Genomic DNA, 26,962 nt, shown 5'->3' with positions numbered 1-26,962 from the left:
CAGCAAAAGTTTTTACATAGTCAAAGGTAAGAAAAAGTTGAATTCTAGAGATTTTTTTGTGGTGACATGAGCAAGTCAGTAATCGGATCTGGGGAGTGAAGGAAAGATCTGAGTCAAATATAACCCCAAGACAGCGGACCTGATGCAGGGATTTTAATGGTAAAACCACTAACGAAAATAGTAATATTGGATTTTGGAAGGTTAGTAGAGAGGAAACACAAGGAGTTCAGCTTTTGATAAAGGGAAGACATGATGTTAGATACTGCAGAAAGACAATCACTGGTATTTTGCAGTGATGCATGGGTGATGTCCGGAGACGATGAGTATATTTGGGTGTTATTAGCAAATAGTTGGTACTGATAACCAAATCTACTGATTGTTTGTCCAATAGGGGCAAGTTATAAGGAGCAGAGGCGGGGAATGTTCGTTCTTTGTAGCATTTTTTTGTGATTTTTTTCAGGCACGTTCCATGCAAAATTCGCTTGAAAAAGATGTCTTGTGTAGAGAGAACGGGAAAGGGATTCCAGCTCCAGTGTTCACATTGATTTCAATGGGGTTCAGGTTCACTTTCAGGTATAGTACTGGTACCAGAAACTAACTTTGTACTAAAGTTCAGTCTGGTACCAGAACCCGAACTTCCACGGGTCCACTCATCCCTACTATTGTGCACAAATCTCAAATCCGCCTCAAAAATGTGAAGTTTTTGCTCTGAAAAAAACAAAGCAAAAGGACTCAGTGTGCACATATCCTTAGGTTCTGTGCTCATGATGAGTTTCTGCTGAGTTGACATTGTGTATTTTCATTGTACAATATACACAGCATCTTAAAGTTCCAACAAAATAGATTGGCTATACTTTATATTGACACCTCATGACCATTGTGCTCTCTCTTTTACTCAGACAACAGATAGCGAGATAGCGGGCACCACATCAAATTATAACTTAAGTAGAATTTTTAGGGATCAACCATATGCATATAAAAATTCAGGAAAAGAACACAAAAGAAAAAATATGCATACCAACAGGGATCAACCTAAACATAATATTTTTATTACATGTATAAATACACAAAAAGGGGTATACAAAAAGGACGTTGCTTTAAAAACATTTACTGACCAAATGCTGAGGTAAAAATTCACTAAATACTCTACGTGTGCCTGTAGCCATAGCTTCCAACTGTCCCAGATTTAGGAAGACTGTCCCAATTTGGGGGAACGGTTTCACTGTCCTGGGAGAGCGATGTCTTCTCTCACATGTTCACAGCATATATTCATTGCTTGGGGAACTTTTTGCTCTCTGCATGCTTACACTCATTTAAATATCTCTTTATTTTCTTTTCAGGAATCGAACTTTCAAGCTGCAGTAGCAAAAGTTATGAGCCAAAATCTGTAAAGAATAGGAGAATTTTCTATGCTTGAAAGTGCATTGTATTTTGCACTATGTTGTGCACTGTATTGTGCATTGCAATGTACATTATATTACAGATAAATCTCTACATACCAGTGCATTTCTACCGTACATACCTGTATTCTAGAGGACAGAGATTTTTTTCTTCCTAAAAACGAATGCAAAATAATGAAAAATAATTACATTAATGACATTTTGAATGCGCGTTAAAAAAAAATCACAAATCAGCAACTAACAGACATATCTGGTATCTCTGTAATCTTAACGATCCATTATAATGCAGAGAATAAATTATTTACAATGAAAATGTAAATTGAATAAAAAAAATTGCGCAATTGCTTTTCTCCTACATTAAACCCATAAAAAAACTAAACAAAAGCAACAATGAGGCCATGTTTATACGTAGTATAAATGCTGCATTTTGTGTTGCTATTTATCTGTTTGTCTTTTTAGGTGTCCACACCACACTGTACATTAACAATCTTCTTGGTTATTGTGATATTGCTGTGGGGGTTTTTATGCCTTTTCCAGTTTGTTTGATGTGGTTTTAGGTGCAGATTTGAGGCAGGATTTTTAATGCTTTTTTACTTAAAAGCACAACTGCATTTTGTTTTACTTTTTTCAGGTTTCCCATTGGAGACTGATGCACCATTGCTATGGCCAAAAGCTCGGTGCTCATTCGACCAACGGGTTTTGCATGCCACCACCTTGCTCACTGGTGATTGACAGCACTGGCTAGCCTGAGCTCGATCTAGGCAAGCCAGCACTTTCAATCTCCAATGGGGGAAGCAGAGGGGCATGTAAAACGAGTAGGCGGAAAGGTGCATTGCGCACAGGGCACCCTAATTAGCATGTTTGATTAACCCCTTCACTACCAAGGGTGGTTTGCACGTTAACTCCCGGGCCAATTTTTACAATTCTGACCACTGTCCTTTTATGAGGTAATAACTCTGGAACGCTTTCATGGATCCCAGTGATTCTGACATTGTTTTCTCATGACATATTGTACTTCATGTTAGTGTTCAAATTTCATTCATATAACTTGTGTTTATTTGGCGAAAATTTTGAAAATTTCGCAATTTTCCACCTTTGAATTTTTATGCCCTTAAATCATAGAGATATGGCACACAAAAAAACTTAATAATTAACATTTCCCACATATTTACTTTACATCAGCACAATTTTGGAACCAAAATTTTTTTTTGTTAGGAAGTTATAAGGGTTAAAAGCGATTTCTCATTTTTGCAACACCATTTTATTTTTACGGACCACATCACATTTGAAGCCACTTTGAGAGGTCTATATGATAGAAAATACCCAAAAGTGACACCATTCTAAAAACTGCACCCCTTAAGGTGCTCAAAACCACATTCAAGGAGTTTATTAACCCTTCAAGTGCTTCACAGGAATTTTTTGAATATTTAAAAAAAATGAACATTTAACTTTTTTTCACAAAAAAAAATACTTCAGGTTCAATTTTTTTATTTTACCAAGGGTAACAGGAGAAATTGGACTGCAAAAATTATTGTGCAATTTGTCCTGAGTACGCTGATACCTGATATGTGGGGGGGAACCACTGTTTGGGCGCATGGCAGAGCTCAGAAGGGAAGGAGCGCCGTTTCACTTTTACAATGCAAAATTGGCAGGAATTCAGATCGGACGCCATGTCACGTTTGGAGAGCCCCTGATGTACCTAAACAGTGGAAACTCCCCACAAGTGACCCCATTTTGGAAACTAGACCCCCCATGGAACTTATCTAGATATGTAGTGAGAACTTTGAACCCACAAGGGCTTCACAGAAGTTTATAGCGTACAGCGGTACAATTAAAAAATCATATTTTTTCCACAAAATGATCTTTTCACCCCCAATTTTTATTTTCCCAAGGGTAACAGGACCCTAAAAGTTATTGTGCAATTTGTTCTGAGTACGCTGATACCCCATATGTGGGGGTAGATCACTATTTGGGCGCATGGCAGAGCTCGGAAGGGAAGCAGCGCCATTTGACGATTTTGGCTGGAATTGAGATCGGACACCATGTTGCGTTTGGAAAGCCCCTGATGTACCAAAACAGTGGAATCCCCCAACAAATGACACCATTTTGGAAACTAGACCCCCCAAGGAACTTATCTAGATGTGTGGTGAGCACTTTGAACCCCCAAGGGCTTCACAGAAAATTATAACGCCCAGGCGTGGATATAAAAAAATCATTTTTTTTTCCACAAAAATGATATTTTTGCCCCCAATTTTTTATTTTCCTAAGGGCAACAGGAGAAATTGGACCCCAAAAGTTGTTTTGCAAATTGTCCTGAGTAGGCTGATACCCCATATGTGGGGGTAAAACACTGTTTGGGCGCATGGCAGAGCTTGTAAGGGAAGGAGCACCATTTGACTTTTTCAACACAGAATTGGCTGGAATTGAGATCAGACGCCATGTTGCATTTGGAGAGCACCTGATGTGCGCAAATAGTGGAAACCCCCAATTCTAACTCCAACCCTAACCCCAACACACCCCTAACCCTAACCCTAGCCCTAACCCTAACCCTAACCCTAATGGGAAAATGGAAATAAATACATTTTTTTAATTTTAGTAGTTTTTCCCTAACTAAGGGGGTGATAACGGGGGGTTTGATTTACTATTTATGATGGTATTTATATTTGGCAGCTGTCACACGCTAAAAGACGCTTTTTATTGTAAAAATAGTTTTTGCATCACCACATATTGAGAGCTATAATTTGTCCATATTTTGACCCACCTAGTCATGTGAGGTCTTATTTTTTGCGGGACGAGTTGACGTTTTTATTGGTACCATTTTCGGACACGTGACATTTTTTGATCGCTTGTTATTTTGTTTTTTGGGATGCAGAATTTACAAAAACCATCGTTTCATGAATTTCTTTTGGGTGGTGCGTTTATGCCGTTCCGCGTGCGATAAAATTGATAAAGCGGTTTTCTTCTTTGGGTCAGTACGGTTACAGCGATACCCCATTTATGTCATTTTTTTATGTTTTGGCACTTTTATGCAGTGAAAACAATTTTATATAAAAAAATTATTTTTGCATCGCTTTATCCTGTGAGCTATAACTTTTTAATTTTTTTGCTGATGATGCTGTGTCATGGCTCGTTTTTTGCGGGACGAGATGATGTTTTCAGCGGTAACATGGATATTTATATGTGTCTTTTTGATCGCGCGTTATTGCACTTTTTGTTCGGAAGTATGATAATAAATCATTATTTTTTGCTTCGTTTTTATTTTTATTTTTTAAGGGGTTCGCTTAAGTGGTTAACTAATGGGACAATTTTATAGGGCGGGTCGTTACGGACGCGGCAATACCAAATATGTGTACTTTTATTGTTTTTTTCTTTTTTTATTTCCAAAAAATGAATTTATTGGGGAATATTTTTTTTTCTTGAATTTATTTAGCAATTTTTTTAAAATTATTTTTACACTTTTTTTTTTTTTACTTTATTACAATGTCCCAGAGGGGACATAACTGTCCTGTGACAGATCACTGATCTGTCACATCACAGATCGCTGTGACAGATCAGCAATCTGTCACAGGCAGTGTGCAGGTTTCCTCCTTGCCTGCGCTTTGCAGGCACTGAGGAAGCCAGCTTCCTGCAGGCCCCCGGAGGTCCCCGCCGCCATATTGGACCCGGGGACCTGCAGGAAAGGAGACCCCCGCAGCAGCGCTGCACATTGTGCTGCTGTGGGGGGCTCAGGGAAGCACGGAGGGAGCCCCCTCCCTGCCGATGCTTCCCTTTAACCCCCGGTACACCGCGATCGTGTTTGATCACGGTGTACAAGGGGTTAACGTGTCGGGGCGGTCCGTGACCGCCCCTGACACATTGTGCCGGGTGTCAGTTATGATGATTAGCTGACACCCGACCGCGATAAGTGGCGCTCACCACGTGGGCGCCGCTTATCGCTATGACGTAATATTCCATCCATGGTAATTAGGGCCCAGGGCACATGGACGGAATATTACGTCCAATGAAGTAAAGGGGTTAAACTTCAGTTTCTGGAGAATGGAAGTAGCAATTAGAGAACTTAATTTGCCTTTTTGTAGGGTCTATATCCCCTACAAGGCTTTGTGCTTAGTTTATACTATACTGGCAGTTTGAGATGATATTGCCAGACTCCAGCAGGGAGATTTGGAGTTAAAACAATCTTTACAGGCAAACAGCACAAAAGATTTTCTAGTTTCAGGAACCAATGATCATTTCCATCATTCAAGGATAACAGAATTTATCTATGTTTTACAAATCAATATGGCCAGGAAAAGCTGAAAGCTTAGACTTTCCCTTTCACCTTAATGAACCAGAAAACAACTGGAGATCAATACCTAATCTAAGCAGGATTGTGCATGACCAACACAAATAATTTAATCAGACAATGTAGAAACAGGTTAGAGTGTATTACGTTTTTGGAACTGAGGTTTATCTATTTGCCCAATGCTGATGACCTAAGATATTTACATTAATAAGAATAATAGATAGTTGTCACACAAGGAGGAACAGTGCATAGGTCAGCTAACTTCCTTCAAATGTAAAATGCAAAACTAAGGGAAAAATGAACATTCTAAGTGATCATACTTGTCAACCACCCATTTCAATATCTGTACACTAAATACTTCCTTTACTTAGAGTGCATTCACACAAATGAAGTGAGGCTAGACAAAAGACATACTAAACACTCTTCATTAAATAAAAGGGTCAATTCAATTGTTCAATGTTTCCCTAATTTTCTTCTGTGTTCAAAGTTTAAGTTTCTGTGAAAAATGGAGGGCATTACAACATGAAGCTCATTCAGCTCAGTTGAAAAATTATCCATTTTCAACAGGTAAAGCATAGAGAAGTTTTACATTGGACATCTCAATACAACCTTCCGTTCAAGTTGTATTTTTACAATTCTGATGACTGTCACTTTGAGATGTTATAGCTCTGGAACGCTTCAACGGATCCCACTGATTCTGAGATTGTTCTTTCATCACATATTGTACTTCAGGTTAGTCATAACATTTATTTGATATGACTTGCGTTTATTTATGTAAAAAATTGAAAATTGGCAAAAATTTTGAAAATTTTGTAATTTCAAACTTTTAATTTTTGTGACCTTAAATGAGAGAGACGTATGACACAAAATCATTAATAAATAACATGTTCAACATGTCTACTTTACATCAGCACAATTTTGGAAACATAATTTTTTTTGTTAGGAGTTATAAGGGTTAAAAGTTGACCAGTGATTTCTAATTTTTCCAACACAATTTACAAAACCATTTTTTTTAGGGACCACCTCATATTTGAAGTGACACCATTATAAAAAGTGCACCCCTCAAGGTGTGCAAAACTACAAGAAGTTTATTAACCTTTCAGGTGCTTCATGAGAACTAAAGCAATGTGGAAGGAAAAATGAATATTTTACTTTTCTCTCAAAAAATGTACTTTGAAACCAAACTTTATTTTATTTTCACAAGGGTATCAGGAAAAAATGGACCACAAAATTTGTTGTGCAGTTTCTCCTGAGTACGCCATTACCACGTATGTGGGGGAAAGCCACTGTTTGGGCGCATGGCAGGGCTTAGAAGGGAGGGAGTACCCTTTGACTTTTTGAACGCAAAATTGGCTGGAATCAATGGCGGGTGCCATGTCATGCTTGGAGACCCCCTGATGTACCAAAAGAGAAGAAGCCTCCCAATTCTAACCCAACCCTAACACATCCCTAACCCCCAACCCAAACCCCAAAATGGAATAGTGGTGAATCTTCTAGGAGTGGCCAGCCAAACAAAATTATCCCAAGAGCGCTTTGATGACTCATCCAAGAAATGACATAAGACCCCACAGCAACATCCAAAGAACTTCAGGCTTCATTTGCCTCAGTTAATGTTAGTGTTCATGGCTCCACCAAAAGAATGAGACTGAGCAAAAATGGCTTGCATGCAAGAGTTCAGAGATGAAACACACAGCTGAGCAATAAGAACATAAAGACTTGTCTTAGTTTTACTAGAAGAGATCTTTATGATCCCCAAGAGTTTTGAGAGATTACTCTATGGACTAACGAGACAACAGTTGAACATTGGAAGGTGTATTTCTCATTACATCTGGCGTAGAAGTATCACGGCATTTCAGAAAAAGGAATATAATACTAACAGTAAAATATGATGGTGGTAGTGTCATGGTCTGTGGCTGTTTTACAGCTTCAGGGCCTAGAAAACTTGCTGTGGTAAATAAAACCATGAATTCTGCTGTCTACCTAAAAATCCTGAAGGAGAATGTCCAGCCATCTGTTTGTGACCTTAAGCTGAAGCACACTTGGGTTTTGCATCAGGACAATGATCCAAAACACACCAAGAAGTGCACCCCTAAATGGCCTAAGAAACTAAAAAAACTTTGGAGTGGCCTAGTCAAAATCCTGACATCAATCCGATTAAGATGCTGTGGCATAAGCTTTAAAAGGCAGTTGATGGTTGGAGATCCTCTAACATGGCTTAGTTACAAAACTTGTAAAAAGATGAGTGGGCGACAATTCCTCCAGAGCATTATAAAAGAGCATATTGCCAGTTATCGCAAACGCTTCATTGCAATCACTCATTCAAACAGGGCCCTGTTGATTTGGATTTCTTTCTTTCCATTAATAATACCAAAGACCTTTATTTAAAAACTGTATTTTCTGTTTACTTGGATAATCTTTGTCTAATATTTAAATTTGTTTGGTGATGTGAAACATTTAAGTGTGACAAACATGCTAAAGAATAAGAGATCATGAAGGAGGCAAATACGTTTTCACATAACTGTATTTTAACTATAAGAACACATCTAATTAGAGTTGAGCGACTTTGGTCGGATCGGGTTTCATGAAAGAAAACTTGTTTCAGATGAAACTGGTCCGACTAGGGCAAAAAAAGTCGGAGTTTCGTCCGAAACCCAACCCCAATGCAAGTCAAAGGGGAATAAATGTCTGCATTGAGCGGATGACATTCAATGAAACACGAAACCCAATGCAAGTCAATGGGGAAGAAAAGTCAGCAGTAAGTGGAGGACAGGAAACACACCTACAGTGCCCATTTTAATGCCAAAAACATAAGTTCTTATTACTTAAGCTTGTCAACCTTAATTTACTTTATAATAATAGTTAGGCATTGAAAACTGGGGGTTATTTGGCTAAAGTTGTGGAGTGGGTAGGGCTGGCTCGAGATTTTCGTGGGCCTAGGGCCAAAGAATGTCAATGGGCTCCTTTAACACATGCCACAATTCATGATCCTCTGATACGGCAGAGAAATAGCGGTATAGTACAATGAAAAATACTTCATTTCTTAAATCACATGACTGATATCCATTTTAAATTCTCCAATAGCTCCAAAAACGGACAGTATATTACTCCATACAGTATTATGGCCACGGCAAAGTGCGCTATACAGAGTAATGAGGCCCATATATTTCTCCATACAGAACCATTGGTCCCATATAATGTTCCATACAGTATATGATGAGCACCACATAATGCTACAGTATATGTTGTTCCCCATGGATGAAGCTCCACTGTCTTATGGGCCCAAATAATGCTCCATATATAATGGGCCCCATTTCTAATGCTCCAGTGTATATTGGGCCCTGTAAATGCTGCTCCAGTGTCTGATGTCCACCTTTGGAATGCTCCAGTGTATGGGGGGCCCCATATATCATTCTCTAGAGTATAGTGCTCCCCAAAAATTGCTCCCAACCTTTAAAACAATTAAATAAGTCTCCTCGCTAGGGAATCCCTGTACTAGTCTGGACTCCTCGTCATCCCCATCTTCCATCTCTCTGCACTTGGACTGTTTAGGCAGAGGGCGTACAGACGTGATGTCATCGCCTTCTCTGACCAGAATGTCACTGTCAGGAAATGAGGAAGACGTCACGACGGTGGAGCAGGGAGAGGTAAGTATTTCAACTTTGCAAGTGCTGTGATCCTGAGCAAGCAGGGGAGGCCCACTCATTGGTGACTGCACTGGCACAGGGCCCCTCATAGTACGGCGAGGGGAATGTAGTGGTCTGGGTCAATGTACCAGCAGAATCATCTAGCAGTGGCTGGGCATCAGTGCACTTGTGGCGCCCCCAGGAGTACGGTCGCCACAGTGGCATTACCTTCTTCCTAGGTAGTGTGATGTCATGCTTGGGAGCAACGAAGGATCTCTCTAGCAGTTAAACCAACACACAACACAGTTCCCACTCCAGGCCAGCAGGGAGAGCTCTGAACCTGACTGCTGAGGAGCTGCTCTCTGTGAGCTGCTCTCTGTGGTCGGGAGGAGGGAAGTTAGGGCAGTCTGTGAAGGGAAGGGGATGTGTGTGGACGTGAGAAGGGGAGCTGTTATGAGTTCATTTTCCCCTTCACCATTGAGGTCTGATGAGCTCCCTCTTCTGGTGAAGGAAGGTAGTGAGGCTGATTACCAAGCACCTGAGCAGAATGATGATGACTGGGTGACTGGAATTGCTGACTGGATATAAGGCAGCCGACGCCCTTCTGCCTTGCAGATGATTTCTCTGAGGGATTCTAGGAGACCAGTCTGATTCCTGCTCCTCAAAAGCTAAGTTTTCTGCACTGCTTTTTGCATTTGTGTTTTGGTTTTGTTTTGCCTTGTTTTTCTGGATTACTGCCATTCCCTGCTGGGGTGAGCTGAATTCCCTTTTGCTCTGTCTTCAGAAAATACCTGAGTACTGATATCGTCTTTTTGAAGCCTAGCGTCTTCAGGGCTTTTTTCCCTATCAGTCTGTTGGCTCTTGTTTTGAGAGGGTTTTGGCGGATTGCAGACAGCAGCTTTTCTATCCTGTCCTATTTAGTTAGCTTGGGCCCTATCATTTGCTCAGCCTATCTTTCTATCTGTGTGAGTGTTTTTTCATCTTGCTTCACCGTCATTATATGTTGGGGGCTGCCTATTGCTTTGGGGTCTGCTCTGGGGCAGTTTAGTTTTTCCCCTTTCTGTCTTTAGGCTATACAGTTCTCCGGCTGTGATCGAGGGGTCTAGGGCACCGTAGGAACCCCCCACGGCTACTGCTAGTTGTTGTAGATAGGTTCAGGGGTCTGCAATCCAATAGCTGCCAACTTCTCTGGTTTTCTGGACTTAGCTAGTATTTCTGTTTTTGCCTCCTACGGTGACTCATTCATAACAGAATTACCCACCATACCGCAGATCCTAGGGTACTCAACAGCAGGAAAGAATTGTAAAAAAAAAAAAAAAGTGTGTATATTTTTTCCTCTATATCTCTGAGGCCGTAGAGGGAATTTTTTTTTCTCTTAATGGAGATAAAGCAATTGTCTGATCGTGTGGAGCAGCTCGCTGCGGAAGTGTGGGGAATTTCCGCCTACCTTGCTCATTCACATGCTGCTGAACCAAAGATCCCTACACCTGATGTGTTTTTTGGGGATCGGTCTAAATTTTTGAATTTCAAAAATAATTGTAAATTATTTTTTGCCTTGAAGCCTAACTCATCAGGGAGCTCCGCGCAGCAGGTTAAAATTGTCATCTCTTTGCTGCATGGCGATCCCCAGGATTGGGCGTTTTCTTTGAAACCAGATGATCATATTCTGACTAATGTGAACGCATTTTTTCAAGCTTTGGGGTTGTTGTATGACGAACCTAATGCTATTGATCGGGCTGAAAAGACCCTGTTGGCATTGAGCCAGGGTCGAGATTCTGCAGAATTGTACTGTCAAAAATTCCGAAAGTGGGCGGTCCTTACTACCTGGAATGATAATGCCTTGGCAGCTCTCTTTCGGAAGGGTTTGTCAGAAGCTGTAAAAGATACTATGGTGGGATTTCCTGTTCCCCCTGGTCTTGACGATTCTATGTCATTAGCCATTCAGGTTGATCAGCGTTTACGTGAACGCAGGACTGCACGAGAGGTGTTGACACCTGTTGAACAAGTGTCTGAACCTATGCAATGTGATAGAGTTTTGTCCAGGGAGCAACGTCAGGAGTTCAGAAGGCGTAATAAGCTGTGTTTTTTTGTGGAGATGCCTCGCATATTATTTCTGTCTGTCCTAAACGAGAGAAACGTTTTGCACACACGTTTTCTGTGGGTGGTGTTCAACCTAAGTTTCTTCTGGCAATTACACTGATCTGCTCCCTGTCCACATTTTCCGCCAAGGCTTTTGTGGATTCTGGAGCAGCCCTGAACCTAATGGATTTGGATTTTGCTAAATGTTGTGGATTTCCGATGACACCTCTGCGGACGCCTATCCCTTTGAGGGGGATTGATGGTACTCCTTTGGCGAAAAATAAACCTCAGTTTTGGACCCAGGTGGTAATGCGGGTCGCCCCAGACCATCAAGAAAACTGCAGATTTTTGGTGTTGCATAATTTGCATGATACCATTGTTCTGGGGTTTCCCTGGTTGCAAACTCATAATCCAGTTTTGGATTGGAAATCTGTGTCTGTGGTGAGTTGGGGTTGTTGGTGTGCCCTTAGTGAGGCTCCGGTTTTTTCCACCTCTCCTCAGTCGCATGATGTTCCTGACTATTTGGCAGACTTTTATGATGTATTTAGTGAGAATGAGTCTGCGTCTTTGCCTCCTCATAGGAGTTATGACTGTGCAATTGAACTGAGCCCGGGGTGTAAATTTCCCAAGGGTCGGCTCTTCAATTTATCTGTACCCGAGCATGAAGCTATGTGATTCTATATTAAGGAGGCGTTGGAGAAGGGTCATATTAGACCATCCTCTTCACCCTTAGGTGCCGGGTTTTTTTTTGTGGCCAAAAAGGATGGTTCATTAAGGCCTTGTATTGATTATCGTGCCCTCAACAAAATTACTACTAAATATCAGTATCCGTTACCCCTGATTTTGGATCTATTCTCCAGAGTTAAAGGTGCTTGCTGGTTTACCAAGCTTGACCTCAGGGGGGGCGTATAATCTTATCCGCATTAAGCATGGGGATGAATGGAAGACTGCGTTTAATACTCCGGAGGGACATTTTGAGTACCTGGTGATGCCTTTTGGGCTCACTAATGCCCCTTCTGTCTTCCAGTGCTTCATGAACGACATTTTCCGAGACTTTGTGGATACATTTTTGATTATCTAGCTGGATGATATTTTGATCTTCTCCAAGGATTGGGATTCTCATGTTGAACATGTTCGGACTGTGTTCCGGATCTTGAGGGAGAATTCCCTGTATGTCAAAGGATCGAAATGCCTTTTTGGGGTACAGAGGATTTCATTTTTGGGATTTATTTTGTCTCCGTCAACTATTGAAATGGACCCGGCCACGGTACAGGCCATTTATGATTGGGTTCAGCCCACTTCTTTGAAAGCCCTCCAGAAGTTTTTGGGTTTTGCTAATTTTTATCGGAAATTTATAGCAAAATTTTCTAGTATTGCCAAGCCATTGACTGATCTGACTAACAAGGGTGCTGATGTGTTGAATTGGTCTCCGGAGGCTGTTTCTTCCTTTCAGGAGCTGAAGCGAAGATTCACTTCTGCCCCGGTTTTGCGGCAACCTGATGTCTCACTCTCGTTCCAGGTAGAGGTGGATGCTTCTGAGATTGGTGCAAGAGCTGTTTTGTCCCAAAAGGATCCTGTAACACCTAAAATGAATCCCTGTGCTTTCTTTTCCCGAAAGTTCTCTCCATCGGAACGTAACTATGATGTGGGGAATCGGGAACTGTTAGCCATGAAATGGGCATTTGAGGAGTGGAGACATTGGTTGGAGGGAGCTAAACATCAAGTCGTGGTCCTCACTGACCACAAGAATTTGATTTACCTGGAGTCGGCCAAACGCTTGAACCCTAGACAGGCTAGGTGGGCCTTGCTTTTTACACGTTTTGATTTTGTGGTCTCTTTTCTTCCTGGCACTAAGAATGTCAAGGCAGACGCCCTCTCTGGGAGCTTCTTTGCTGATTCTCCTGTGGTGACCAAGCCTGCTACCATCTTAGGCGAAGGGGTAGTTCTTTCTGCCATCTCGCCCGATTTGAGACGTGCTCTGGAAGAGTTCCAGGAGGACAAACCTGAGCGTTGTCCCAGTGGAAAGTTGTATGTTCCTGACCAGTGGAAGAAGAGAGTGATGTCTGAAGTTCATTGCTCTGCATTGGCTGGTCATCCAGGTATTTTTGGTACTAGAGATCTGGTGAGTCGGTCTTTTTGGTGGCCCGCCTTGTCTCGTGATGTCAGGAATTTTGTGCAGTCCTGTGGGACTTGCTTCCGGTCTAAACCTTGTTCTCGCTCTAGTGGTAGTGATGGTGTTGGTGGTGGATCTGATGGTAGTGGAAAAAGCAAAATAGGACCAAATGCAGGAGGTGTTGAGCCTGCGTCATCGTCTGGCTCCACAAGGCCTCGAAGGCTTAGTTTTCTAGGAGTTGGCAAACCGCTTTTAAAGCCAGAGCTTCAGGAAAAAGTTTTGTCTTACATTGCTGACTCAGCCTCCAGCTCTATCGCTTCCACTTCTGAAGTTGTAAAAAGTAAAAGCACTGAGTCGTCATTGGAGGCTCATGTTCATGAACCACACCTTTCCTTGTGTCCTTCACCCCAACCAAGATTGAAGGATGACGCAGGCCATACTACTGATTACTCCATGGAGCTGTTTTCACATACCATGCCTGGATTATTAAGTGAAATGGTGAATTACCCAGGCCAAGATGAATCTGACATGGAGTGCACTGATGCACAGCCACTGATAGATGATTCTGCTGGTACATTCACTCAGAGCACTACATTGTCCTCGCAGTGTACAAAGCCAGATTCTGACCCTGATGAGACTCAGGTGCCCCTTCCAGCACACTATACCACCGTACACGGTGACACAGAGGAAGGTGCACATGACATTGAAGAGGAGGTGATGGATGACCCAGTTGTTGACCCAGATTGGCATCCATTGGGGGAAGAGGGTGCTGCTTCCAATAGCTCAGATGAGGAGGAGGAGCATCCACAGCAGACATCGACATCGCAACAGCTGTTATCTGGCAGGCCCGGAGCACTCCAAAGACAGGTTCCAAAAATCAAAAGAGTTGCTGGACAGCTTGTTCAGAGGGTCAAAATATCACAGCGTGCTAGGCCGCAAAATGTCTGCCAAAGTAGGAAGAGTGCAGTGTGGCACTTTTTTGAACAAAATCCTCATGATCAGGCCTAGGTTATCTGTAAGAAGTGCGTAAAGACCTTTAGACGATGGAAAAATATGAAAAATTTGAATACCAGTTGCATGCTTAGACATTTAACCAGCATGCACTTGCAAACGTGGACACAACACCAAACCTCAAGTACCACATGTGCAACTGATCACAAAGAAGGTAGTCAGCAACGCTACATTGTTTCCCCCACTGTAAGCCCACCGGTTAGCACAGCAGCAAATGTTGAGGTGTCGTTGCAAGGCCACAGCAGTCAGGGAATCCCACTGTTATATCAACGAAAGACTGAATCTAGGCCATCAGAAAAAACACCAACTCCATCACCATCATCAACCCTCTCTCAGTCCGCCCTGTCCACCGCTACTTCCACCATATGCAGCTCTCAAGTCCAGCTCACCCTCCCATACACTATGAGTAGGTCAAGAAAGTATTCAGTTTCTCATCCGCGTACACTGGGTTTGAACGCCCACATTGCCAAACTAATCTCGTTAGAGATGATGCCCTATCGGTTGGTGGAAAGCGCAGCTTTCCGCGAACTCATGGCCTATGCAGTACCACGCTATGACCTACCCAGTCGCCACTTCTTCTCTCGCAAAGCCATCCCAGCCCTCCACCATCATGTGAAAGACCGCATTGTCCAGGCACTCAAGCAGTCAGTGAGTGGAAAGGTGCACCTCACAACTGATGCATGGTCCAGTCGGCATGGCCAGGGCCATTACGTGTCCATCACTGCGCACTGGGTTAATGTGGTGGATGCAGGGTCCACAGGGGACAGCGGTGGTGGGACAGTGCTGCCTAGCCCACGGTATAGGAAACAGTTGGCTGTAGGCGTTCGACCCTCCTCCTCCTCCAGAAGCGAAAGCTCATCCACAGAGCGCAGTCGTAAGAGCACTCCATCTGCAGCTGCCTCTGCTGCACACGAGGTGTCCCCCTATCGAGCAGCTAGTGGAAAGCGTCAGCAGGCTGTGTTGCAGATGATGTGTTTGGGCGACAGACACACCGCCGAGGTACTGGCCGATTACTTTCAGCGACAAACTGAGTCATGGCTGGGCAGTGTACATCTTGAGGCAGGAAAGGTAGTTAGTGATAACGGCCGTAATTTTGTGGCAGCCATAGCCCTTTCAAAACTCAGCCACATTCCTTGCTTGGCTCACACCTTGAACCTGGTGGTGCAGTGCTTCTTCAATAATTATCCGGAGTTAACAGCCCTGCTCCAGAAGGTGCGAAGACTGTGCGTGCACATCCGCCGGTCGCCTGAACACTCAATTCGTATGCAGAAGCTGCAGCGATTGCTCCACCTTCCCAACCACCGCCTCATTATCGACATTGCAACAAGGTGGAACGCCACCCTGCACATGGTTGAGCGGCTGTGCGAGCAGAGGCAGGCCATAATGCATTTGTGGGAGGATACACGGCCAGGCACTTTGAGAGCAGACATGGAGTTGACAGGTGTGCAGTGGTCGAAGCTGAAAGACCTTTGTAAAGTCCTTCAGTGTTTTAAGGAATGCACACGGCTGGTAAGCGCAGACGACGCCATCCTAAGCATGAGCATCCCACTTATGCATCTGCTCATGCAAACTTTGACGCACCTTAAGGAGCCGGCGTCTGCAGCCAATGTTGACGAGGAGGAAGAGGTGGAGGGAATCCTTGATGACATTCAGCCATTGTCTGCTCAGGGACCTCTCCTGGACGAGGTGGAGGAAGAAGAGGAGGAGGAGGATAATGATGGGGATGATTACTTAGGGGAGGAGCATGCATCTCGTGGGGCAAGTGAAAATGTTGGCGTGTCAAGGTCTGGTACAGGGTTTGTGCGTGACTGGAGGGATGTGGATTTGCCAGAAAGTGCTCCTCCACCCAGAACTCGCAGTGCATCATTTACACCGGGAACATTGGCCCACATGTCAGATTATGCCTTGCAGATCCTAAAAAGGGACCCACGCATTGCCAAAATGATGAACGATGACGACTACTGGTTGGCCAGCATCCTGGATCCACGCTATAAAGGCAAATTACAAAACATCATGCCATAGGAGAACCTTGACCTAATATTGGCTACTAAACAAGCAACTCTGGTTAACCGGTTGGTTGAGGCATTGCCAGCACACAGCAGCGGTGATGGTTCTCACACGAGCCGTACGGGCCGGGGGCAGCTTGGCAGAGGTGTTCATGGTGCACACAGTAGAAGTGGCGTTGGAGACAGGGGTTTCATGACAATGTTGTGGACTGATTTTTCACGGACCGCTCACACAACTGGTAATACTGCATCGATGGAAAGTGACAGGAGACAGCAGTTGTCAACTATGGTTAACAACTACTTTTCCTCCCATATTGATGTTCTCCGGCACAGGTCATTCCCCTTTGACTATTGGGCCGCTAAACTGGACACCTGGCCTGAATTGGCACAATATGCCTTACAGGAGCTCGCTTGCCCAGCTGCAAGTGTGCTATCGGAAAGAGTCTTCAGTGCAGCTGGATCAATCCTGACAGAAAAAAGGACCTGTCTGTCAACCCAAAATGTGGATGATCTAGCCTTCATTAAAATGAACCATGCATGGGTTTCCAAGGATTTTGTCCCACCTTCCCTTGATGACACATAGATTGCCAGAAAAATGGCTTGCTTTGGTCCTCCTCCTATTCCACGAACTTGACCTATTTCGCCTTTTGCAGCAGCTGAATGACCCACATCTACATATGCCACTTTTTAAACCTCCCTAAGTGGGCGCCCCCCCCCATGGCCAGGGACACCACCTAGCGCACAAAACCATGCGAGTGCCGTTGCCCTGCACAGGTGGGTAGGCAGACTCTTTGGCGCCGGCACTGGCATAGGGTCCCTCATAATGCAATCAAGTGTCTCTGACAGTGGTCGTGCACACCCGCCGTCAGACACACCGCCGTACTATGAGGGGCCCAGTGCCAGTACCGACGCCCACGAGTGTGCCCCCCTTGCTTGGGCAGGGCCCCAGCATTTGCAATGTTTACCTCTCCCTGCTCCTCCGCTGTGTAGTCTGGGCTGTCAAATCCTTCACTGGGACTGCCACTACAAATTGATTGAACTGAAAGATGATGGTTAAGATGTAGCTATGCCCTGTCCTGCTGGCCGGGCTCTAGCTCCAGATGATCAGTGGCTTCCATTTCTTATGGACGTCGACTCACAATTACATGCAGTGCTTTATCATCAGCTTTCACAGTTTTCCTACTCACAAACGTGTGACATTCCGGCGCACATTTCAAAATGTGCCCTCTCATGCCAATCAAATAGAATCACCTACGGCCTGTGGCTTCTGTCTTTTGCACTCCAAAGTTACGTGACAGATCATGATAGCCAGTGAGCACCATGTTTACATCGCTCCCTGTGATAAAAATTGGATTGAGATGAGTAACAGTGATGGAATCAACGGAAGTGCGATACATCAAGACTTTATTCACAAAAAAATGTTTTCACTGTCTCAACACACAAATTAATTGAGGGTCAGCATCGCCTATGAGAATTGTGACGGAAGTTTTTCCCGTGAATAATAATTCCTAGATTTCTGCAATCAATAGCCTTTATGTCACTAATTGTATGCATCTCATTTCCTATTGCGGAGAGGCTGGACTGTATTACTGAGACAGAAATATATATGAAGATTTAAAAATAACACCAAAAGTATATAGTTGTGTACGCCTCAAATGCATATCCTTTTTTCCACTTTTTAGATTGCTGTGTAATCCATACTGAGAACACGGAGATTTTACATGTTTAAACTATGCTATATATACCTGCTATCCAGTGATAAAGTACCCTTTCTCAACTTTGTACAATCTGGTCAAATCCATACTGGGCCTGAGAATATCTGAGTCTGCCTCCTCATCTATAGACATATATTTTTAATGTGTAAACTAGGCTACATATATACGTGTTATCCGGCAAAACTGTACCCTTTATCAACTTTCTACAATGTTGTTGAATCCATACTGGGCCTGAGAACGGCTGCCGAGCTGTTAAGCAAGCTACAGCACCTGTGGTTTGGACACGTAATTTTTTCAGGAATGACGGTTAGGCCTAACTCCGGAATTGCGGTTGACCTGAACTTACTGGGAAATCATCGTTCGCGGGGAATAATCTGAATCCCAGATCCCCATCACTAACGGAGTTCAGCAGGTTATCTGCACCTGTAAGCAACAAAAGCCTTTCAGTGTAGCGTGCATGCAGCCCCGGACATGTACTGGAATGCTAGACCTGTTATTGCTCGATCTCACGTGCCACAGCCTCGCGTAACCCTCTAGTAAGCTTGACGCGTACCGGGGGGCCATGCCGGAGTCTCGGTCGTTAACGGAATAAAGCTGACAAATCGCTAGCACAACTACAAACGGACATACCACACCACACACAGAATTGACAAAGCTTGCAATCTGTCCATCTTTTCTGTAGCTTGTATGGTAGTGGTTTCCCGGGTGCAGTCCAATGAAGCCGCAGGCTCCACTCCTGGTGGTGCCCTTTTGGACATTCCTTTAAGGTTCAGCTTTGCAATCATACTGCCCCCGGAAACCAAAAACTTTACCTTCAGGGACGCTGTTTGGAGGTTCGTGGGAATAGCGCCGCCCGATCAGCAGTCGGCATATGGGTCGCCCTCCCAGGGCTGTGGGGTACTCGGTACCGGGCCGGTGTCAGTGGGATGTGTCACAGCAGCGGTGACCCGGACGGTGGCCCTGGGCACCCATGTAAATGGCGTGGTATAATGGTAAAGAGTTTATATAGATAGTTTGACGCCACCTGTGGTGTTCGGCAACATAGATGTTAGGCCGACGCTGCATGCAGATCCTCTGGGACTGATGGTGTTGTGCAGCAAAGATGGTGAAGCTCCCCATAGGTGGAACTGGAGTCCCAGGGAAGTGTAGATGTAGTGATGGGGAAAGGCACAGGTGGTGTAGGTGCTGGTACCCAGATGTAGCGGTGCTGGAATAACTGTAGGACACCAGAGTGTGCAGTTCCAAAGCTTTACTCACAGTCTGCAGGTTACACAGATGCCTGCCTCCGTGCTGTGTCCTCCGGGTCAGGACCTCTGCCAACCTCCGGGACCAGAATGGAAAGCTCCCTTCCAACACTCCGCCAACATGTACCTTCCTGAACGTCTCCTTTCTAGCGCTTGTGGGGGAAGCACTCACAGGACCGTGGTTCACTGAAACGCCTCCTGTCTAACAGATGTTCCTCAGACTTTACTTGTATGGCAGACAGCTGTAGCCTTTTCCTTCTGCCTCGCACACGTCAATGCTGGGGCCTCCGAGCCTTAGTTGGGTACAGAGCATTTATAGCTGCTACTTCCCCCGGTTTCTGCTGCAGGAACGTCAGTGTCCCTACAAACTCGGAGACCGGAATCCTGATCATGCGATCCAGCTAGGAGTGAGCCTTAACTCTTCTCATCCTCCAGCTCCCCTTCTCACGTCCACACACTTCCCCTTCCCTGCACAGAGTGCCCTAACTTACCTCCTCCCGACTACAGAGAGCAGCTCCTCAGCAGTCAGGTTCAGAGGTCTCCCTGCTGGCCTGGAGTGGGAAATGTGTTGTGTGTTGGTTTCACTGCTATAGAGATCCTTCGTTGCTCCCAAGCTTGACAACACACTCCTTAGGAGGAAGGCAATGCCACAGTGGCGACCGTACTCTTGGGGACGCCACAAGTGCACTGAGGCCCAGCCACTGCTGGATGATGCTGCTGGTACATTGACCCAGACCACTACATTCCCCTCGCACTCTACACAGCCAGAATCTGACCAAGAGTAAACTCAGGTTCCCCTTCCCGCATACTATACCACCTTACACGGTGACAAAGAGGAAGGTGCAGATGAAAGTGCAGGTTCCTTGAGCAGGTGGGGGGCATACTCATGGGCGATGGCACTGGCACAGGGCACCGCATAGTACGCAAAAGTGTCTCTGCCGGTGGGAGGGCCTAAATAGCCAAGTGCATTGAGATGGAAGATGGGGACGACAAGGAGTTCAGAGTAGTGCATGGATTCCCTAGCAAGGAGACTTATGTAATTGTTTTCAATGTTGGGACAGCAATTTTTGGGGAGCACTATACTCTGGTGAATGATATATGGGGCCCACCATACACTGGAGCATTCCAAAGGTGGACATCAGACACTGGAGCAGCATTTACAGGGCCCATTATACACTAGAGCAGTAGAAATGGGGCCCATTATATATGGAGCATTATTTGGGCCCATAAGACAATGGAGCTTCATCCATTGGGACCAACATATACTGTAGCATTATGTGGAGCTCATCATATACGGTTTGAAACATTATATGGGAATAATGTTTCCGTATGGAGAAATATATGGGCCTCATTACTCTGTATAGCGCACTAAGCGCTGGCCATAACACTGTATGGAGTTATATACTGTCCGTTTTTGGAGATATTGGAGAATTTAAAATGGATATCAGTCATGAGATGTAAGAAGTGAAGTATTTTTCATTGTACTATACTGCTATTTCTCTGCCGTATCGGAGCATCATGAGTTGTGGTATGTGTTAAAGGGGCGCTCTTTGGCCCTGGGCCCACGAAAACCTGGAGCCAGCGCCCCCCCACAACTGTAGCCAAATAACCCCCATTTTTCAGTGCGTAACTAGTATTATGAAGTTAATTAAGGTTGACAAGCTTCAGTAACAAGAATTTATGCTTTTGTCATTCAAATGGGCACTGTTGGTGTGTTTCCTGTCCTCCTCTCACTGCCGACTTTAATTTTCTATTGACTTACATTGGGTTTCGTGTTTCGGAACGACCCCGACTTTTCCCTATAGTCGGCCGATTTTGCTCGACCCGACTTTTGGAAAAGTCGGGTTTCATGAAACGAAACTTGACCCTAAAAATCCAAAAGTCGCTCAACACTAATCACCAACCATTCCCATTTTATTTAGGTGTATCCATATACATAGCCCACCCTGTAGTTGCTTAAAAGCCACAGCCCCTGGTACCCAATGCTTAATACCCTACTTTATGGTGTACAGTGGTTTGTTTTCCGGTCTGAATACAAAACTGAATGTAACAGATATTATATTATTCAAACAACCTCGCCAGTAAAGTTTTTTAAGCGCTGCAGTGGTGCTTTAAATCTAAGGTCTCTGCCCTTACACTTATACTCACTCCCTGGTATCTTCACCTTTTTTCAGTGCTGCTCCAATCCTGCGGCTTCATCTTGTGACCACAGCTTCTGACTTTTCGTAACTCAAAAGCTACATCACAAGCTCTCAATGCAAATCTATGAGAGCCAAACCGAGGCCAGAACGAGGCTCTCATAGACTTGCATTGAATTGTGACCCTTGGCTTGCTCTATGAAAAACAAGTATAGTGGGTTTAAAACATATGGCAATTGACTTACATTTGATGCACAACTCCAGTGGTAAAAAACAGTGGAGTGGTGCTTTAAAAGAAACTTAAAGGGCATTGTCATCTCACTGTTGCATCTCTACTTTGGTTATTGCAGAACAGTAATTGTATAGCATTTCCATATAGAGAACGTGTATTTACTACATAGATGATAGAACCCTTCATTAACTTTTGCCGTTGATGTTTTATTATGAAATATATTCAGATATATGAAACCGTTAAGAGACCATGAAATATATAAGCACTTACTTAACAGGACCAGCATTTTGAAAGATCTTTAAAAACAATAATATATGAAGATCTTTTTGAATTGCTTATAATTTATAGCTTATAGTAATGGCATGAATATAATTTATAGTCTTTTATTTCTGTTATAATGTAAAGAATTGCTGCTTTATATTTATTTCTCCTATGCCAAGTACCTCAGAGAACTGTAAAAAGCAATGTAGTCTTTGTGACATTCATGAGAGGAGCTTGTCACAAAGAGTAAAGGTACTGTTACCCTTAGCGATGCACCAGCGATCCTGACCAACGATATGACGCTGTCAGGATCGCTGGTGCATCGCTAAGTGGTCGCTAGTGAGCTGCCACACAGGCAGACCTTACCAGCAACATCGCAGGGGTCGAGGGTCGCTATTTACCTGTCAGACGAGGCGATCCTGATGTCCTCCCGCCCACGTCCACGCGTCGCTCATCTTCACAGCAGGAAGCCCAGCAGGAAGCTGACGACGAGAAACGGTCCAGGACGTTCTCGCGTGATCAGCGATAATCAGCTGGGGAGCCGGTCGGAGGTAAGTATCAGACATAGCGATATCGCTAGCAATATCGCTATAACGTCACAAAAACCAGTGACGTTACAGCGATATTGCTAGTGATATCGCTTAGTGTGACAGGCCCTTTTGCTATCAGTCCATTTTTCATGTAATCAGCACCTCAGTGTGGAACTAATAAACACTGTACTTTATCTCTGTATAAATGCAGTATTTGCAGCAGGCAGGATCCATGTATCTCTAGAGATGTATAAAAAATCACAATAATTCACAGTAACGGCATAAGAATTATCATGCATATTTACTAAATGTTGTTCAAATTAGTAAGTAAGGGGTCCCTTTTGAGAATAAAACAGAAGTCTTGCCGCTAAAAAGGTTATTTTTTATGCTATTTTACAACAGTAGTATGAGGACTTTTAAAAAGGTGTTTAGCTAAGATGGTGACAATGATATCCTCCAACAAGTTCACCAAAGTTGGATTTAGCTCAGAATTTATCATTTTTCACCAGTCCAATATTGACAGCGTATGCCTAGTAGGCTAGACCTTGTCGCAGATTTATCCACCTAATACAGTTCTAAATCTCCACATGGATATTACGTGAGGCAAGTGAGAGTGCCAGTACCTGTCTATCTCTTCACTGCTTGAAATTAAACAGCTCAATTGGCTTGCCTATCACAAAATGATTAGGCTATTGCAAATATTTTTGTTATCAAGCCTTCCAAAAATTATCACATTTTTTCTAGAGACAAAACAGGGTTACTGTTTCGAATGGAAAGAAGTTACGACTTGTTGCCACCAAGACTTTTACAAAATGTGTCCTATTTTGTGAGCTGTTTCTTCATGGTGCAAAATCCTGAGAGTAAATTTTCCGCATTAATAGTATTGTCTGGCACTATAATATACAGTGGGCAGCTAAGTAATGTATAGAGATGAGCGAACCTTTCAAAGTTCAGTTCAGCTTGGTTCGCAGAGTGTCACGATGTTTGCCAAACAGTTCGACGAACGTACCCGAACTCCACTATATTCAATGGAAGGCCAAATCAAACATATGCACAACACCTTAAGGAGTGACAAAAAGCTTCTGAGGCCGGTTTCACATTAGCGCATTTTATGCGCACGCACGGCCGGGGGTAGCTCCGCCCCCGAGCCGGCTCTCTGCCCGGCGTGCCCGCCCCTTCCTTGTAGCGCCGCCTCCTAGCGGACAGCGGCGCCTGCGATCGGCGCACCCTATCTTTAGCATAGGGTGCGCCGATCGTGCGCAGGCCGTGCGCTAGTTGCGCTTTACCTGCGCTGCGCACTTTTGACGGTGCGCCGTGCGCGCCAAAATCCGAAAAGTTTGATTTTGGCGCGCACGGCGCACCGTCAAAAGTGCGCAGCGCAGGTCAAAGCGCAACTAGCGCACGGCCTGCGCACGATCGGCGCACCCTATGCTAAAGATAGGGTGCGCTGATCGCAGGCGCCGCTGTCCGCTAGGAGGCGGCGCTACAAGGAAGGGGCGGGCACGCCGGGCAGAGAGCCGGATCGGGGGCGGAGCTACCCCCGGCCGTGCGTGCGCATAAAATGCGCTAATGTGAAACCGGCCTGAAACAGCTAAAAATAGGGGCAGACACCATGAAAAGTGGCATCAATTGACTAACAGTAGAAATTTGCTAATGGCACTGCAGCAGTCAGCCATGGGGCCAAGTATGAGGTATCAGAATCTGGGTCAGAATTTTTAGCTTTGAAATAGTTTCAATGAAGACCTGGTGGTTAAAGGAGCAGTGTAAGCCTTCTTTGTTGTGAGCCCTGATACCTCATGCAACAGCATCAATTTCTTTTTTCCCAGTCACACTGGCACACACCTCAGTTTTATAGAGTACTATAGGTAGAAAAATGTAAGGACAGTAACATCAGTATGTCTTTTTTTTAGAATGTGGGAGGAAACTAGAGTACTCGGAGGAAACCCATGCAAACACAGGGAGTACATACAAACTCCATGCAGATGTTGTCCTTGGTGGGATTCGAACCCACTGAGGGTGATGAAGGGCTAGCCACTGAGCCACCATGCTGCCCTTCATCACATTCAAACAGTCCCTCACTACTTTCAAGGCCACACTCGCTGCAGCAAAACAAACCTACTTCTCATCTCTCATATCTTCCCTGTCTCACAACCCTAAACAGTTATTCAACACCTTCAATTCTCTCCTCCGCCCCCCAGCACCTCCTCCCTCTCCACTCATCTCAGCTGAAGACTTTGCCTCATTTTTCAAGGAGAAGATTGATAACATCAGAGACAGTTTTGGTCAACAACCCCCAGTGCCCTTCCTTCTACCTGCCCTGCCCTCCTCCCCCAAAACCAACTTCTCCACCATTACAGAAGATCGACTCTCCACTCTTCTCTCAAGATCACATCTCACTACCTGTGCACTTGACCCGATCCCATCCCACTTCATCCCAAACCTCACCTCAGTCTTCATCCCAACCCTAACTCATCTCTTCAACCTATCACTAACAACTGGTGTTTTCCCCTCAAGCTTTAAACATGCTTCAATCACACCTATCCTCAAAAAGCCATCTCTTGACCCATCCTCTGTACCTAGCTATCGCCCTATATCACTTCTCCCCTATGCCTCAAAACTACTGGAACAACACGTCCATCTTGAACTATCCTCCCACCTCTCTTCTTGCTCCCTCCTTGACCACTTGCAATCCGGCTTCCGGCCACACCACTCCACTGAAACTGCCCTAACTAAGGTCACCAATGACCTACTAGCCACCAAGGCCAAGCGACACTACTCTGTCCTCCTCCTCCTGGACCTGTCCTCTGCCTTTGACACAGTGGACCATTCCCTATTACTACAGACCCTCTCATCTCTTGGTATCATAGACTTGGCCACATAGACATAGACACATATGACATAGACTTGCAGGGGTGGCATTTATGCACATGTAATCGAAGTACATGTATCAAAGTACTTCTGGCAGTTATAACATGGATGAATGTGACACGCATCTCTATTCTCTTCATAGAGGTAACCAGCTTTTCCAATCTCTGCTCTGAATTCCACTCCTGTGTCTCCATTCAATGTCAGCAAGCAGTTAATCCTGAATGCTATGTGTTTTCAACTCTGCAAACTGATATCTGGTAACCAGCTTTTCCAATCTCTGCTCTGAATCCACTCCTGTGTCTCCATTCAATGTCAGCAAGCAGTTAATCCTGAATGCTATCTATGTGTTTTCAACTCTGCAAACTTATATCTGGTAACCAGCTTTTCCAATCTCTGCTCTGAATCCACTCCTGTGTCTCCATTCAATGTCAGCAAGCAGTTAATCCTGAATGCTATCTATGTGTTTTCAACTCTGCAAACTTATATCTGGTAACCAGCTTTTCCAATCTCTGCTCTGAATCCACTCCTGTGTCTCCATTCAATGTCAGCAAGCAGTTAATCCTGAATGCTATCTATGTGTTTTCAACTCTGCAAACTTATATCTGGTAACCAGCTTTTCCAATCTCTGCTCTGAATCCACTCCTGTGTCTCCATTCAATGTCAGCAAGCAGTTAATCCTGAATGCTATCTATGTGTTTTCAACTCTGCAAACTTATATCTGGTAACCAGCTTTTCCAATCTCTGCTTTGAATCCACTCCTGTGTCTCCATTCAATGTCAGCAAGCAGTTAATCCTGAATGCTATCTATGTGTTTTCAACTCTGCAAACTTATATCTGGTATATAGTTTTTTTCAACTTACTCTGCTTGTCCCCTTATGTTGTGAGGTCAAGAAACTTTTCAAAGTGCTTTATGATCCATGTAGTGCTGGACATGTGTTTATTTGACCACAACATTTTATTGGGTCCTGGTGTCTCAATTTAGTGTGATTGATTAACGAGAAGAGAGAGCCAAAAAAAAAAAAAAACAGCCTTAATCTCCTATATATTCGGACATAGCTAGGGGGAGCATTTATGCAGGGGTGGCATTTATGCACATGTAATCGAAGTACATGTATCAAAGTACTTCTGGCAGTTATAACATGGCAGTTAGACAGGTAAGACATTTATATACATCTACTCCCTGTACATTTGGAGTACAACAAATATATACCATATGCATTTGTGTAATTTATATCCTGGCCGCTGCATTCACACACATCCACCACCCTGGCATTAATTCTCCACACTCCATCCATATTGACCCCTCACTCCTTTCCTCTCCTATGTATAGCACTCACGCTCTTTTCACATTGTTGAATTGCACAGATCCAGGCAGTCCCACCATTCAACACCAGAGATGCTCTCACAAATCACTTAACCATCTGCTCACTCTTTCTATCCTCCTTCTCCTAGTCGCAGGA

The 26,962-nt window shown here is 44.2% G+C and overlaps 1 long non-coding RNA gene across 1 annotated transcript; it reads right to left on the bottom strand.

The window, feature by feature from the left end:
• Positions 1-1,084: 1,084 nt before the first annotated feature.
• Positions 1,085-26,502, bottom strand: LOC141085960 (uncharacterized). Its single transcript, XR_012231449.1, has 3 exons — positions 26,363-26,502; positions 1,523-1,554; positions 1,085-1,385 (listed from the first exon to the last, which is right to left on the bottom strand). It is a non-coding gene; the product is annotated as an uncharacterized lncRNA (long non-coding RNA).
• Between the last annotated feature and the right edge of the window lie 460 nt (positions 26,503-26,962).

This window comes from Dendrobates tinctorius, unplaced genomic scaffold, assembly GCF_039654945.1.
Source record: "Dendrobates tinctorius isolate UK_male_01 unplaced genomic scaffold, ASM3965494v1 ptg000007l, whole genome shotgun sequence".
Lineage (NCBI taxonomy): Eukaryota > Metazoa > Chordata > Amphibia > Anura > Dendrobatidae > Dendrobates > Dendrobates tinctorius.
The sequence above is the reverse complement of the archived record's forward strand: the minus strand, read 5'-3'. Positions and strand labels throughout refer to the sequence as shown.